Genomic DNA, 17,976 nt, shown 5'->3' with positions numbered 1-17,976 from the left:
GGTGCAGGGGACTTGACATTTACACTGACGGAAAGAGACAGAAGTCTGGCATGTCAGATCAACTTGTACGTCTATCATATCTGATATCTGATGTTTAGGAACCATATTATCTGAGCGGAAAGGTCTCTAGGGCAGAAGCTATTCTTATGCTAACTGTGGATGCGTGTATAAGCGCCTAAGTGTCTGCATGAGAAAGCGTGGGGCACGGGGCCTTCCATGGAAGCATGGTAACAGGAGCTATGAATTACTTGCACTGAGACAGGTCGGCCCTCTGGCTCTGCAGCTGGGAGGATGTTTACTGAAACTAGTAGGCAGGAATGTATTTTCGAGGAGCGGAACAGATAACTCGAAGGTTATAGTCAATCTTGGCAGGCAGCAGGCTGAGCTGAGCGCGAGGGGCCGCGCTGAAAGTAAGTCAGAGTTCACGGGTACAGAGGCAGCCTGGGCAGAGGCCCTTGGAGTCAGAAGCCAAGGAAGAGGCTCGGTGGCAGAAATTCAGGGCCTACTCAGCTAGAGCTGAAAAACGTAGAAGTACACTATAAAAAGACGTTGGCATAGCATACTTAGGAACGGACCATTCAACCCATTCAAGGTGGGTCTGAAAGAGGACATGTTAACGTTGGACGCAAATGTATTTGCGTCTTCATAGCTGGTACAGGAGGGAAGTTACATGCACTTTAATTCGTACATGGAGACGGTGGGGTGCGCGCTAGGGAACACATCTTGACCATAAAATTTATATTTCCTCATTCCCTCCTTGTTCCCTACGGACCCTTCATGATATATTAATCATCATAATTTGATCAGTTTGTTCTTGCAACATCATTTGCTCATCTTTCTTTCTTTGACGGTTTGAGAGGAAACTGGAATGTTCAATGCACGATGTGGCACACAGTCCACATATCGCCGGCCCACACTGTAGGCACAGGCAGCAGCTGAATACTATGACAAGGCCAAACCCTAGGAAGGATAGGATCTTCCATCCCCAAGCAGTTAACGTTGTCCAGAACCAACCGGACCAAGTCCAGGTGCCTGGATTCTGATGTATCTGATTTGCAATTTTATGCAGACGGGTAATAGCTTGATAAACAGATGGCGCATTTTGCGGGATGAAAACGCAGCAACTTGACCCGATGACCTTACAGGCTCCACCTCTATCTGCCAAGATGACGTCAATAACAAGACGATTTTGAAGGACAACAACCCGCATAGCAGATTGCTCCTCTGTTAAGTTACCTAAAGCGGAGGCAGTTTCATGTACTACAACTTCAAGTGTTCTAGTTAATCTACGTATTAATTTACTGTTTTGGACAGGTCCTAAAAAGAAAAAGAATCCCTTATTGAAGTCAGTGTACTGTTCCCATGCCGTTTCTGTGTAGTCGACAAGTGGGATATCTCTTCTGGGTCTATTCTTTACTAGATTTGTATTTCTATGATAATCAGGAGGAGCTAGAAAAACAGGTGGCAGAAGGAATGCAATATAACAGGTACCATCCCAATCTGGAGGCAGACGTATGTATGCGGTATGATCACAAACAAAATAGGAGTGATTGATAGCTTTGAAGGACGATTTACCATGATCACTGAATTCGACCACAGTAGTGCATTTACTATGACCTAAGTGTACTGACCCTTTCTTTCGGACACATAACTCACCAGTGACTGGTAATACTAGCATATGGGGCAGAACTGGTGCAGCTTCGGATTCAACAGTAAGGATCATAAGGCTAATTGTGTAGTTACCTAATCCATATACTTCATTTTCTAGATCAGTTCCTCTTCGAGTGGGGAGTCCCTCCTTATCAGGGTAACAGACGTCGAGCAGGAGTAAGTTCAAGTTTCCCCAAACCCAGCCCCCATCGAAAACAGCAATATCAGGATCTAAGGAATTAATTATTTTAAACCATGCCCCACAGGAGCCATTGTGAGTGAACGGGTACGGAAAGAGGGGCAGAGCTCCCTTGTAGTTCTGGTAGGGAGGGAGTCGGCCACATATCCAGCAGTCTGTAGCATTGTTCGTCTGATGGGAATGGTGTAACATACTAATGAATGTATTGTTGCGCAGCGCAAGTCTGTAAGAGAGTTCGTGTGCAGGTAATTCACTAAAAGTGTGTTCAGCAGAGACATTATAACCAGATTGTTCACGCTTGAAAATAGGCCAGTAGATAGGTAGCAGAAGGCTAGCAACAATAACTAAAATACTTAGAATAAACATGATTAATAGGGTCACTATACAGTGACTACGGAGTGATTTACAATATGCACCTTTTTTAACTTGTCTCTCTCTATCTCGATCTAGGGGATACATGTCAGAAACTATTTAACCGATTCACCTAGGGGAGGACTTAAACAATTAAACTGTCTGACTTGCTAGATCGGAGTTTCGACCTGTATTCTTCTTGGGGATTTTTTTCTCGTTCAGATACTGTAAAGTCCTTTGGCTCAACACAGTCTTTGGTGGGGGTGGACGAGTCTCGATCAGGTTTCAGTTCGAAAATTTTTTTCACATGACTCGTGTGGACCCACCCCTTTCTCCCCTCAATCTTCACGGCGGTCCTCGTGGTGAGAAGGACGGTCTTCGGAGATTTCCAGCGGGGCTCCAGCGGACTCTTCCTGTCGAAATTTCGGACCAGTACCAGGTCCCCAGGATGGACCTCGTGTGGCTTTACATCAGTGTTGTCAGGGAAGGCTGCGGCAACCTGTGAACGACATGATTGGAGTGCAGACATCAAGGAGGCAAGGTAATCTGTCAACATGTTACAATCAATATCAGTGATTTTTTTCGGAATGGGCGTCCCCCACATATTCGGTGGTCTGCCAAAAACCACTTCGTACGGGGATAGCCCTGATCTCGAGTGGGCGACCATCCTCATGTAGAATAGTGCCACTGGCAGGGCGACTATCCAGTCGACCCCTTTCCCCTGACATATCTTTGCAAGGCGTATTTTCAGTGTCTGATTATGCCTTTCTACCAGGCCTGCGGCTTCGGGATGTCGGACACAATGGAATTTCCACTGGTATCCTAGCAGTAAAGAAACTTCCTTCATTAATGCAGATGAGAATGGCTGACCGTTATCTGAGTACACGACACGAGGCAAGCCGTATCGTGGGAAGAATTCACGAACCAGTTGCTTAGCAGTGGTCGGAGCAGTGTAATCTGGGACTGGGTATGCTTCGGTCCAGCGGGACAGAGCACAAACAACTACAAGGACATACTTGAATCCTCGACATCGGTCCATCTGGATATAATCCATCTGGAGGACTTCAAAAGGGTGATCGGGAGGGTGAAATCCACCTTGCTCTACAGGGACGCTTTTTCCTGGATTGAACTGACAACAGATCATGCAAGTACGCACTTTCTGTTTTGCGGCTGCTCGTAAGTGTTTATTGCTCCAGAGATTTTGTAAACTGTCTAACATCGCTTTCTCTCCTAGATGTGCTGGACTATGTGCTGTATTTATCATGACTTGAACCATAGAGTCAGGGAGAAACCATGTAGATTTTCCCTTCGTCATCCAACCTTGATCTGTCTGGATCCCTCCTAGTTCAGTCCATTTCTTTATTTCATCTGGGGTAGCATGTGCCTGAATATCGATAACATCTAGTGTGGGATCCCTGACTGCCATACACCTAGTCGGTACTATTGTCTTTGTCATATCAGTTGTCTGAGTATGAGTCAGTGCTGTATGTTTTGCTGTCTGGTCTGCCAGGTCGTTACCCTGGGAAACAGAATCTGTGGCTTTAGTATGTGCTTTACACTTCATGACTGATATGCCCGAGGGCAAATGTATTGCTTCTAACAGTGCTTGAATGAGAGGACCGTGTTGTATCTTGGCACCATGAGAGGTCAGGAAACCTCGTTCTTGCCATAACATGCCGAAGTCGTGTACGACTCCGAACGCATAACGGGAATCAGTGTATATGTTGACATTTCTGTTCTTGGCTAGTATACAAGCTCGGGTCAGAGCAATAAGCTCTGCTGCTTGAGCAGACAGTGTGTCAATACGATGTGTTTCCTTAACTTCGGTTTCAGTGGTCACTGCATATGCGGCCACTAATTCTCCTGTATTTGTTCTTAGGCATGAACCATCCACGTAAAGTGTCAGGTCTGGATTTGTCAATGGTACATCTGTTAAGTCTCGTCGAGGCTTTGTTACTGCATTAATGATCTCTATGCAATCATGCGGGTCTGGATCTGTCATAATGGTAGGTAACAGTGTTGCTGGGTTCAGGATGCTGCAGCGTCTGATTTCTATGTGTGGCTGAAATAGCGTTAATTCGTAACCTGTCAGTCGTGCTATAGTCAAGTGCTGAGTCTGGGTTCTGTTTAACAAAACCTCTACAGAGTGTGGTACTTGAACTGTTAACTGATGACCTAAAACAATTGAATCACTTTGTCTTATTGCTAACGCTGTTGCTGCTACTGACTTTAAGCATGCAGGGAGTGCCTGAGCTACTGAATCCAATGTACTTGAAAAATAAGCGCAAGGCTTATGTGAACCTGCTTGATCTTGAGTGAGGACAGACAATGCTGTACCATCACGTTCTGTAACAAAAAGTGTAAAAGGTTTGCTGTAACGTGGTGTCGCTAAAACTGGTGCTTGGCATAAGGCTTTCTTTAATTCTTCAAAAGCTTGTGTGTGTTCCTGAGTCCAAGGGAGGGCATTCGAAGTCGCTGCCTCCTGTGTTGTTAACTGGATGAGTGGTTTAGTCAGAAATGCATATTGAGGAATCCATTGTCTGCAGTACGAGGTGAGGCCTATGAAGGCCCGCACTTCCTTTTGTGTCTGGGGTTGTGGCATATTTACAATTAACTGAATGCGATCGGGAGTGAGCTGTCTCCCCACTTTGGACAGCAAGTGACCCAAGTACACAACTTGCTGGACACAGAATTGTAGCTTCGAAGGAGACACCTTGTGTCCCTTGTCGGCCAAAAAATGTAAAACTGTCAGTGATGCTTGTTCGCATTCGGGCTCACTTCGTGCGGTGATCAGCAGATCATCGACGTATTGCAGTAAAGCGGTGTTAACTGGCATTTGAATACAATCTAGTTGTCTTTTCAGTGCTTGACTATAGATGCTGGGGCTTTCTGTGAATCCTTGAGGTGCGCGGGAAAATTTGAAACTTCGTCCATTTAAACTGAATCCGAATAGATATTGGCTGTCGGGGTCAATAGGTACACTAAAGAAGGCGTTCTTGAGATCAATTACAGTAAAGAACGTTGCTTCAGAATCAATAGCAGTCAATAAGGAAGAGATGTCGGGGACCACAGGGTATTGTGGTACAATACATTTATTCAATTCTCTTAAATCAATCACCAGCCGATATACTGGCGGTGCATTGGGGTCGGTACGTTTAAGAATCGGAATGATGGGTGAATTACAGACATTGGAGTCGGTCTCTACGACCACTCCTTGGGCAATGAGCTCTTCAATAATTTTCAGTAAAGCCACTACAGCATCGGGTGGTAACTTGTATTGTCTGATTCTGGGTAAAACAACACCTGTCTTGAGTGTAACACGGTATGGAGTGATATGCATGCAACCTACATCAGTTGGGCCCTTTGCCCACAAGTAATCTGGCACATTTTTCAATCTGACATCAAACTCTCTTAAAACATAGTGACCCTTGAAATCCCGTAGAAAGAGTCTAACTCCCTCCGGGGAACAGCATATTATAGCTCCTAGAGCCTTCAATGTTTTAATTCCTAACAGATTTTCCGGACATGATTTTGTGAGTAACAAGTCTGTAACACGTGATAATGGGCCCACAGCCAGGGGGACTGGTTCTGATACCTCATTTACAATAGGCTGTCCTGAAAAACCCAGGGAAACATTCTGTGAGCCTGAGAGGGGTGCCCCTGGGACTTCATCATGGCTGATCGTAGTGCGACTTGCCCCTGTATCAATTAAAAACTTTCTGTCTTTTCCCAATACGTGACTGTGTACATAAGGACCTTCTTGATCTACAGGAATCTCAATAAGAGGCAAGCCACCTTCCCTCTCTAGGCTGTTTCATGTATATCGGGGATAATCTGGATATGCGGACTGGGCGTACTGGTACATCTGCTGTGAAACTTGCTGAGACGCGGCAATGGGCTGTGGCTGTGGTACCGCTACTGTCTGTGCTGGAGGCGAAGAAGCATGCATAGGCTGTGTATTCTGTGTATTCTGTGAAGACTGATGCTGGTTATGGTCTTGTCTAGGCGGATGCGGTCTTTCTTTTGTTTTACCTGTCGCTATATTATGTTTCAGGACCGGGCATTCATGTACGTAGTGACCTGGCTGCTTGCAGTAATTACATGTCCCTTTAACGGGAGCTGTAGGGTGACTTGTCTGGGCCCCACCTTTTCTCTGACCGTCGGCTGGGACCGTCTGTGCTACTAACATTTTCATCTTCGTGTCTTTCATACGTTTCTGTTCCTGATCTTGTTCTTCTCTAATTCTGTTCTGGTGATATTGTAACATTTGTAACATCTGGGATGGCGTATTTGCCTGCCAAGTACTTTCAACTTTGTACACTCTGTTTTTAACTAATGGTAGGGAGTTCTCGACTAATTTAGATACAAAAAGATGCGGATATGACTCGCTACTTGGTTTGAGGCCACTGTTAATAATAAAACATTTCTCGAATCTTGAATAGAAGTCACTAGTATCTTCATCATGTTTCTGTTTACAGGACGAGATGGCGTCCCAATCTTCCTTTCTAGTTGTCAATAATCTTGGCAAGACCTGTACTATCAAACCGGGTAATGCTTTAGTCTTATCCCCAAGGCCTACCCCTAGGACCCGTTTTCTTTCTTCGTCTTCTATTTCTGCCCATGCAATCTTTGTGTCCCCCACCTCCCATTCCTTTTCCTTCAGTTTCTCGAAGATACCCGTGGGCAATAATACTTTCAACATTTTCATGATATCATCATACGTGTAATCCCCCATTAGTAACATGTCTTTAAGCTCTCTGTGAAAACCTGCAGGGTCTTTATCATGACACGGGACTAGTTTCTTCATTTCTAACAGTTCTAGCTTGGTCAATGGCGTGTGTACATATACACGTTTCAAGATATTATCTGTACCCATAACTGGGTGTACTTCTCGTAAGTGGCTCTGACTTTCAATGCCACCCCCGCATTGCATGTGGTACGTTTTCCTTTCTGGAGGCGGGGCGGGAACATATTCAGAGTTTATGAAGGTGTTATATTTATGTCGTTGTTCTAGAATTATTTGTATTAACTTGGTACTGAAACCTCTCCATCTGTCCATAAGTAGTGCTTCTAGTGTTTCGTGTAAGGGACCTGGGTCGGAATGATGGTTTCTGTACTTGATGAGGAGGTGCTGAATCATGTATACACCTGCTAATTTCTGTTCGTCTGGGGAGAGGTTCAGGAATGTCTGCGCTAATGTATCATCATTATACATGTCTGGATTTTCGGCCCATAATACGGCTGACCGGGCTAGTTCCTGTTCATCTATAGAATTGAGTACATGGTACCCCATTCGGTCTCGAAGCCTTTTATCAGTTTCCTGGAACTGATGTTCAGAAGAATTCGGATTTGTTAAAGCAGAGAGAAAAACTCTCTTGTTTTCCGGACGGATGCCTTTCCTAAGGTAAGTTCCCTTACCTACATACGCTATAGTATCCGTAGTCCTTTCTGGTTCTACAAGTTCTTCTTCCTCCTCCTCGGAAGCTTGTTCTTTGCCCTTTTGGTGTACTGCTATCACTGCTTTTCTAATTTTCCTATACATACTGGCTATGCAAGTCCCCTTGTCATGTTTTCCTTCAGCTATATTTTGACCCCACTTGTTCAGTGCATCTAATTCACTCTGATCTGTTCCAGGCCTATCTCGTTCTCTTATTAGACAGTTTATAAAAAATCGTAGTATCTGTGCTTGAATGTCAACTTTCTGGTTTTCCATGGCATTCTTGATACTGTCAGGGTCTTTCCCTGTCTGAACAAACTCATATATTCTATCTAGACGGTCCTTCATTCCTACATAGCATAGCAAGATATCAGTAGCAGATCTTAACCGTAGTGATGCCAATATCATTAGGTCGTCTTTTCCGGGTACTGGATCGTATCTGCAAACTGAAATGTTTTCCTTGAATGCGTCAAAGCGGGGTGACCTGAACGTGAGAGGACTCTGTATATCCCTGAGATTTAATCTGTGAGGCAATGGCGGGGTCCGAGGACCCGCGGTCGCACCCCCTGAAGCGGAGGCTTGTGCATTATCTCCCTGTGGAGTCTGTTTTTGAACTTGAATTTGCCGTTTTGTTAGATCAGGTAAACGTGGTTTCGGTAGGTCTGTTTTGGGTGCGGGAAGTGGCGGGGCTGGCGGAACGGGGGAGGTCTGTCGCGGTACCGGCGGAACATGACCTGGGGGCGGAGTGCCACCCCCGTCCCTGTCAGTAGGCAGGGCACGAACAGGCAGATTGGTGTAAGCTGGTGCTACATCCTCTAAATATGAATTTAGGAATATGTCCTTAGTAGTCTTATGCATTACTTTAGTTGGAACTAATGGTGACGGTAAATTTTTCGGTATTTCTGATAGGGCCTCAGGTGTACCCTCGGCCACAAGATACATACTATTCACAAGATTATGTCGTGCGCGGTCTATCTGTTCACTTTTTACTCGGATCCCCTCGGTAACTAGTTCATTTTCCTGTGCTTTCTCTGATTCTTTAAGTCTGTCTTCTCTACGGAGTGCTCTTTCAGCACGTTTATGTGATTCCTTACGCCAAAATTCTATGGCGTCTTTCTGAGATTGTCTGGCTTTCTTTTTCCATAGTGCTTCCTCGACCTTCATGATGCACTCGGCATCCCATGTTCCGTTAACGGGCCATCGGTGTCTTTCGTCTAGGTGTTTAGTATAGTCAGTCCATAAGTCTAGATACAATATGGCGTCTATGCCATGTTTATGGTACATAAAGTTACCTGGAGTGTCCCTAGGGGGGATAGGAATTTCTTCCTCTAGTATCCCTTTCCTAGTTCCTATCTGCTTTAATTTGTTGAAAAACGGCATTTTGCTTACTTAATACTGAATGCTCAATCCTTAGTTTACTTAATACTGGGTATGGCTGATTTTACAAGAGACACAATAATTCACATAAAAAAAACGGTCACATTCGCATTCATACCACAACATTAATCACATGAAAAGACATTTAAGACATAGATGACTACCCCCTATACTGGATGTACTGCTAAACAGTACAGATACACTGGTGTAACAGTGCAGAAATTCAGAATACTAGATATACTGCTAAACAGTACAGATACACTGCCTAAAAACAGTGCAGACCGGACTTGTGTACCCAAACCCGTCTAGATACGTCCCAGCAATGGTACTCACCGGGAAGCACGGAACAGAAGGCCTCGGAAAACTCGACTGGACTCGACTCGACACTTCGGAAAACTTCGGAAAACTTCGGAAAACCTCGGAAACCTGGTGGGCCTCTTGACACCTCGGACCTTGCTTCTTTCGGCTAGGCTCTGGTCGGGATCCTCCGCACTCCTCACCGCCTCGTCTGGGCACTGATCGCAGTCTTCGTCACCTCCGTGGGTCAGAGGGAGATGCAGGAAATCCTGCCGGTACGCGTAGGTTCCATCTAACTGATGGCAGGGGACAGAGCTTGCAATGCGCCAACCGGCGCGTGAGGTGGGGGAGGGGTCCCTGTTCGGGCGCCAAAATGACGTAAATAATTAATTTACTCTCTTAATTTCTATGCAGGTAAGTACTTAATCAATAATAACTCAATCGGAAGGAAAGAAAACAGAGTCCGTGGTGTTAGAGTTTCTTAGGGGTTTTATTCCTCAAAAAGGAATGGTCATGACCAGGATATCGGATTCTGACCACCACAGGGGTGTCAGAAGGGATAGAGCGCTCATTTTATTAACAGTACATAGCTTATATACTTAATTCATGCCATAAGCAACAGTGCAGGAGGCGTAACAGCTGAGAGAAGACAAGATAACAGTATACACGTGTTACAAGTGCGTAATCAGAGGCGTGAACTAGAGGTGTGTGCTAGAAACGTCACTGATAGGTGTCACGGGTGGGTGGCACTAAGCAGAAATGTGGCAATGTCAGCAGAAATCGGAAGCTTGGATGCGCGCGCAGCTGCATGACGTGTGATTGGAGGGGTGCAGGGGACTTGACATTTACACTGACGGAAAGAGACAGAAGTCTGGCATGTCAGATCAACTTGTACGTCTATCATATCTGATATCTGATGTTTAGGAACCATATTATCTGAGCGGAAAGGTCTCTAGGGCAGAAGCTATTCTTATGCTAACTGTGGATGCGTGTATAAGCGCCTAAGTGTCTGCATGAGAAAGCGTGGGGCACGGGGCCTTCCATGGAAGCATGGTAACAGGAGCTATGAATTACTTGCACTGAGACAGGTCGGCCCTCTGGCTCTGCAGCTGGGAGGATGTTTACTGAAACTAGTAGGCAGGAATGTATTTTCGAGGAGCGGAACAGATAACTCAAAGGTTATAGTCAATCTTGGCAGGCAGCAGGCTGAGCTGAGCGCGAGGGGCCGCGCTGAAAGTAAGTCAGAGTTCACGGGTACAGAGGCAGCCTGGGCAGAGGCCCTTGGAGTCAGAAGCCAAGGAAGAGGCTCGGTGGCAGAAATTCAGGGCCTACTCAGCTAGAGCTGAAAAACGTAGAAGTACACTATAAAAAGACGTTGGCATAGCATACTTAGGAACGGACCATTCAACCCATTCAAGGTGGGTCTGAAAGAGGACATGTTAACGTTGGACGCAAATGTATTTGCGTCTTCATAGCTGGTACAGGAGGGAAGTTACATGCACTTTAATTCGTACATGGAGACGGTGGGGTGCGCGCTAGGGAACACATCTTGACCATAAAATTTATATTTCCTCAGGTGCGACAACGAAGCGCGGCTCAGCGGCGATCTTCTACTCTCTTGGCCCTTCGATGCGACGGCTCTGCGATGATTCTTGCAGCGACGTGATGCGGTCCGTAAGCAAGCAGTGCGACGATCTCACCCAGTGACGACAGGCTCTGCGATGATACTCGTAGCGATGGTAATCTTCTCGCACCGGACTGGTGCATCCTGCAAACAAAGCATGCGATGACTCTGGCAGCGGCAACAGGCTCTGTGATGATCTCGGCCTTAGTAGCGGCAGGAATTTCCTCGCACTGACGGGGATGCGCTCCGCAAGCGAGCGATGCGCTAAAACTTGCAGAAAGTCTTTAAAATCTTGGTTTCCAGCTTCCCAACACAGGTACAACTTCCAGAGGCACCACAACTGGTCCAATCACTCTGGGAAGGACAGAACTCTCTCAGCAGAGTTCAGGGAAGCTGGGGGTAAAGTCCTTTTGTTCCTGGGACTTCTTAACAGGGAGCCAGCTCTTCTTCAGGCCCTTGGAGATTCCTTTAAGCAAGGGGATACAGCATAAAGCAAAGTCCTTCCCCTCTCCTTGGCAGCAAAGCAATTGCAGGCCAGTCCAGCAAAGCAACAGCAGGATAGTCTTCCTTCTACAGTCTTCCAGCTTTCTCCTTGGCAGAGGTTCCTTCTAGATTCCAGGATGATCTAATTTTCTGTAGTCAGGGCTACTGTACTTATTCCCCTAAAAGTCTTTGTTCCCTTTGTGCAGGAGGGCTCTGAACCTGATTCAAACCAGTTCTGGAACACTCTGTTTACATGACTCCTTCTTTCCTTTCACAGTGCAGAGCAGAAACATCAGACGCCCCACAGGAGGTGGAGCCAGCATTGTGGAGGGAAAGTACAGCCTTGGAGCAGTTTGTTGACATGATTCCTTCTCTCCTTTCACAGTGCAGGGCAGAGACATCGGACACACCACAGGGGATGGAGCCAGCACTGTGGGGGGCAGGCACAGTCCTATCCAGGTCCCAGGTGCAACTCCTCACACCCATCAAGATGCAGATCTCTCTATTCACCACTGGGCCGACTCATTCTGTCTCCTGGAACCCCCCAGCCCTGTCACTCACAATCCAGACAGTCAATTCACAAACAGCCAAAGGCACACAGCAAGGTCAGACAAGAAAGCAGCCTTTTTGTAAAAGTGCTGCTTTCAGACACAGGATTTAAAAACCACCTTTTCTAAAAGATGTGTTCTTAAATTCTGAGTTCAGGGATACCAGACTTTTAAGTCCTATCTTGCTCCTATGGGAAGATATGCAGGCAACCACTGTACACAGCATTCCCCACGATAGCCTATAGGCAAGATAGCCTTACAGTAGTGTAAAACGAAAATGGCTGTAATTCACTACCAGAGCATGTCACCTGCACTAGTACATGCTCCACCGTTCCCATACACTGCACCCTGCCCAGGACCTTGGACCTTCCATTGGGGTGTCCAATGTGTACAGAAAGGGAAGGGTTAGGCCTGGTCAGTGGAGACACTGGCCAGGTTGACATGGCAGTTCACAGACTGCACACAGGCATTGCGGTGGCAGGCCTGAGACACCATTTTAGGGCTACTCATGTGGGTGGCACAATTAGTGCTGCAGGTCCACTAGTAGCATTTGTATCACCAGCCCTGGCACACTCAGTGCACTTTACTAGGGATTTCTTGGTGATACAAATATGCCAATCATAGATAACCAATTACAATAACAATTTACACTGAGAGCATATGCACTTTAGCACTGATCAGCAGTGGTAAAGTGCCCAGAGTCCTATTGCCAACACCCAAAGGTCAGGAAAAATAAAGGAGGAAGAAGCAGAAAGTTTGGGGAAAACTCTGCAAAAAGGGCCATTTCAAACACTCGTCAACAAACCCAAACCACTCGAATCTGCCCCACGCCCCTGCCTAGAATCTGGAGCAGAGTCACTGAGGAACAACTCAACTCCACCCTCGACTGCAACACCCCCTCCGCTGCAACGGACACCAACCACGCAGCCATAGAATTCCACAATTGGATCTCCAACTGCGCATACAAGCTTACCCCTCTGCGCAGCTCCCGACAAGCACCGCCCCAGGAAAGCAACCTGGTTCACCACGAGTTCCAGGAAACCAGACGCACCTGCTGGCGCCTCAAGAAAAACTGAAGAAACATCAAGACACCCGAAAACTACACCACCTACAAGGATGCCATGACAGATTACCACCAACACATCAGAACCACCAAAAGAACCTTCATCCACAACAGAATCCTCACCAACTCCAGCAACTACAAGGAACTCTTCAGCATCATCCAGGAATTCACCAAGCCCTGTAGCAAAGCAACGGACATCACTCCCTCCCTGGACCTCCGCGACAAGCTTGGCTCCTACTTCCACCTGAAGACAGAGAACCTCTACAACAATTTCAACGACCACACACCCTTCCCAGCAGTCAGTCCACCCTGCGGGAACACCAGCCAGAGACCGCCGCAACAATAAAGGGCATCCACTACGAGGGCCTCACCCCACATACACTACAGAGCTGCCACTACCATTGCACCCTTATTACAACGGACCATCAACACCACCTTCGAGACCGGCTCCTTCCCCAACAACTGGAAATGGGCAGAAGTCATGCCCCTGCTCAAAAAGCTCTCAGCAGACCCAACAGACCTCAAAAACGACGAGCCCATCTCGCTCCTCCCTTTCTCAGCGAACGTCACTGAGAAGACCGTCAATGCAGAGCTGACACTTTATCGAAGAAAATGCAGCACTCGACCATTCCCAATCTGGATTTCAAAGCAACCACAGCACTGAGGACGTCCTACTCACTGCCACCGATGACGTGCACACCCTCATCGACTAAGGCCACACTGCAGCCCTGATTCTACTCTACACCGTCTCCCACCACACTCTAACGGCAAGACTACACAATGCCGGCATACAAGACAATGCCCTCGACTAGATCAGATCTTTCCTTACCAGCAGGAGACAAAGGATCAGACTGCCATCCTTCCTCTCTGAACCCACGGAAATCAACTGCAGAGTCCCACAGGGATCATCAGTCAGCCCAACCCTCTTCAACATCTTCATGGCTCCCCTTACCGCCATCGTCCGACAACACGGCCTCAGCCTAATCTCCTATGCCAACGACACCCAGCTTATCCTCTCCCTCACCAAGGACCCCACCACCACCACCACCAGACTCCACTTCCATGAATGAATGCAGGACGACGCAGCATGGATGAGCTACAGCTGCATCAAATTAAACTCAGAGAAGACAGAAGTCCTCATCCTCAGTACCACCCTCTCAGCGTGGAATAACACCTGGTGGCCCACTGCCCTCAGCACCCCCTTGCCCCCACATACCATGCCAAGAACCTCAGCATTGTACTTGACTCCTCCCTCTCCATGAGTCACCAGATCAACACTGTCACCTCCAGCTGCTTCAAAAACCTCTGCATCCTCCTTAATACCTTCAAATGGATTCCCCCCGGAGGCAAGGAAGACAGTCACCCACGCACTCATCACCAGCAGACTGGACTACAGACACACCCTCTGCGCCGGCATCAACAAATCTTTACTACGCAAGCTCCAGACTATTCAAAACACCGCCACCAGACTCATCCTCGGGATCCCTTGACACACACACATCAGCCAACACCTATGCCAGCTCCACTGGCTCCCCATCTAGAAAAGAGTCACCTTCAAGATACTCACCTACGCCTACAAATACCTACACAACACCAGGCCCCAATACCTCAACGACTGAGGCTCCCTCCACGTACCCAAACAAAACCTCCGCTCCACCAACCTCCTCCTCCCCAAAACCCTGGGCATTCGCAGAGCCAGAGCAGGAAGAAGATCCTGCTCTGACATGGCGGCCAAGACCTGGAACAAGCTCCCCACCCACATCAGACGTGTCCCCTGCCTGAACACCTTCAGGAAGGCTCTGAAGATCTGGCTCATCGATTGATTCGGACCTGCTCACACCCCCCCAGCGCCTTGAGACCCTCACAGGTGAGTAGTGCGCTTATAATCCCCCTGATTGATTGATTGACTTTATTGTTTTGCAACTGTCTCTATTGCCATTTTCACATGAAAACCCATTGCTGTGTTCACTCTCTGCAGGTTCCTGGGATTCAGTCTGAACATTGTGAGCAAGGTCTAACAACAATGCCCCTTGCTATTTTGTTTTGGCCAGGCCTTAGCACCTAGACAAAACATACCGATGCGGATGTTGTTTGAGACAAGGTACTTTGATCTTATTGGAATACACAAATAGGATAGGTAGCAGACTAATTGGAGAGGGACCTTTCTACAGAGAAGAGCGAGGAAGCACCTATGATGTAGATCCACCATCTAATGCATAGGGTCTGCAGACAAAGCCCAGAGATCTTCTAATATATAATAATAGAGCTGCTTTGCAAGGGGATGGAGGATAGGCTATATTGCCCTTTCATTTTGACGTATTTGTACTATGCATTTTTTTTGCTTGTTGTGGCACGTATAAAACATATTAGAGCACGTTAGTTAAAATAAATATTTTAAACTTGTTCGTTTCTCTGTCAGATCTTATTGTGGACAACTAAATCAGAGCGAGCGAAAAGGTGTGTCTTGCAACCCTGATTCCTGAGAGATAGGGGAGTTTTGTGTTCTGGGACGTCTAATCATTTGTTTCTCTGTAAGTGAGTAGGGTAGCAAGTGAGACACTATAGCTAGTGGGTCCTGGGCTCATGGGTTTTACGGTGGTAGGATGACTCAGTCCCTATGCACTAAGGTCCCATAATCCTACAAATAGTTCTGTTTTTGGCCAGAATCCCTGCAAGACAACCTGAATAAGCAAAGTCATCATGTCCATTGTGCGTCCTGGTCAGTCTGGCTTCATGCCACGTAGGAGCACCCGCCCTAACCTGGGAAGTCTGTACGGAGTGCTCTATATGATGCTGAGCGCCGGCGAATGACATCCCTTGATCCTAAGGTTGGACCCATGGTTTATCTGCCACTGAGAAATTAAGGAGAAACTTAGAATCACCACGGATCTCTATTTTCAGGAATATCAGGGGGTAGTAACCTCCACCTGTGTACTATGGGGAGTGCCCAGAGCCAGGGGCCACCAGGAGTCGTCCCAGGCGGAGATGGAAGGGCCGAGGATGAGGACTTCCATCATGTCTGAGTTCAGTTTCAGACGGCTGAGCTTCATCCAATCCGCGATATCTTTCATTCCGTCCTGGAAGCTGGCTTTGGCGGTGGCGGTGTCGTTTGTGAGGGAGAGGATCAGTTGGGTGTCATCTGCGTAGGAGATGATATTGAGGCTGTGTTTGCGTACGATGCTGACGACGTCCTCCTCTATATTACACAACCATATTTCTCAGTGGCCGGTATCGTGACAATTTTTGATCTCTTCAGCAGTTATAAGTCCTTAATCTTTCCCCTAGTGGGAACTAAGCAGCGACTCCTTGCTGATTGCATGCACTAGTGGTGACTGAGGGTTTTAAATACCTACGGATATATGTCACATGTGACCCCCACTCAATTTTTAGAAGAAGCATATGCCCCCATAGACTCCACGAAGACGTTGCACATTGGCGCACCTTACCACTATCCCTCCCAGGCTGATCCGCTCTTTACAAAATGATGGTGCTTCCACGTATCCTGTATGTGCTTCAAAAACAAGTGTTTCAGTCAAATAGACAAGGAGCATAGTTTACTTCTATGAAACTGAGGTACGTCATGCATAGTACTGGGGAGTTACCATCACAGATGTCAAAAAGTATTACTGGGCATCCAAACTATTGGTAATCAATGAATGGGTATTCTCTGACAGGCAGGAGATGGCTTTCCATGTCGACAGGAATGCAATGGGTCATGGTGGGCATGAGGTGATCCTGTGCTCTAAGATAAAGGCCACGAAGCTGCAACCGCACACTGGGATGGTTGTCGCGTTCTGTAGGGAGGCCAGGGGCTACTTGGGCTGGAGGGATAAGCTTATACATTCCAACTCCTTTATGACATAGTAACCTGCTGTAGGAAGTCGCGACTCTATGAGGTTTCTCCACATGGACAATAATTTTCATAGAACATCTGGGAGCAGTATGGCAGGAACAATTATTATACAATTCAAGGTATTCCGTCAAGAATATGAGATGGTGGAGACCGAATATTACCGATATCTACAACTGGGACATGTGCTGAAAAAACATATCCTTGAGAGCGAGCAATTGCCAGTGGCATCGCCACTGGAGGATCGCCTACTCACTGAGCCAATAACTGACAAAAGTACCTCCACGATCTACATAAAATTTGTTAATATTTCCCCCCACCTGTTGGGAGCTCTACAGAACGCCTGGATGGCAGACCTTGGCCACATTGACAATGACGGCTTGGCAGAGGCTCCTCAGAGCCCACAAATAGCTATTAGATCCTGGTTCAGATTAGTTCAACTCAAGATTTTGCGTAGCGCATATTACCCGAGGACACTCTTACATAAAATAGGTACAGCCACCGTACCACGGTGCCTCAGAGGTTATAACCAAGTGGGCACGTTCTTCCACATACTCCGGGTTTGTCCGGAGATACAAGTGTTCTGGCACCGGGTAACTGAGGAGAAGTCCTGGGTTGTCACACAAAAGGTGCCTTTGGATGCAAAATTGCTCTTATTAACGATGCAGAGGGAGGACAACTGGCCCAGATATCTTAAAATCTGGATAACGATGGCGGCTGGAGTGGCCAAGCGCAACATAGCAAGGACCTGGGGTGTAGGTACCACCCAAATATTGCGGGATGGGAGTCCAACCTTGAGTGGCATGAAAGGGCAGAAGTGGTGATTTATTGGAGCCACGGCTACCCCAAAAATAGGAGTAGGTGTGGGGACCCTAGCTGTAACTTAAGGGCACTGATCCATGACAGAACTTGCGAGGGAGAGGGGTAGAGAGTTGTATGCCTGTTGTATTGTAAGCAAAGAAAATCCTATGTCCACACCAGGCCGTACAAGCACCATTTGTGAATTTCACTATTTATCCACCTTTTGAAAACTGTAAGACCTCACAATAGTAACATTACTCTGACTGAAGTTGTTTTCCTGTACTGCATGTATTTTC

General features: G+C 47.0%; 1 protein-coding gene across 1 annotated transcript in view; it reads left to right on the top strand.

Moving 5' to 3' along the window:
• Positions 1-17,976, top strand: part of LOC147734749 (aldo-keto reductase family 1 member C1-like) — a 230,262-nt gene that overhangs the window by 172,176 nt on the left and 40,110 nt on the right. The gene's annotated exons all lie outside the window — the stretch shown is intronic.

This window comes from Lissotriton vulgaris, chromosome 1_2 (assembly GCF_964263255.1).
Source record: "Lissotriton vulgaris chromosome 1_2, aLisVul1.2, whole genome shotgun sequence".
Lineage (NCBI taxonomy): Eukaryota > Metazoa > Chordata > Amphibia > Caudata > Salamandridae > Lissotriton > Lissotriton vulgaris.
Note: the sequence above shows the minus strand (reverse complement) of the source record. Positions and strands in the feature narration are given on the sequence as shown.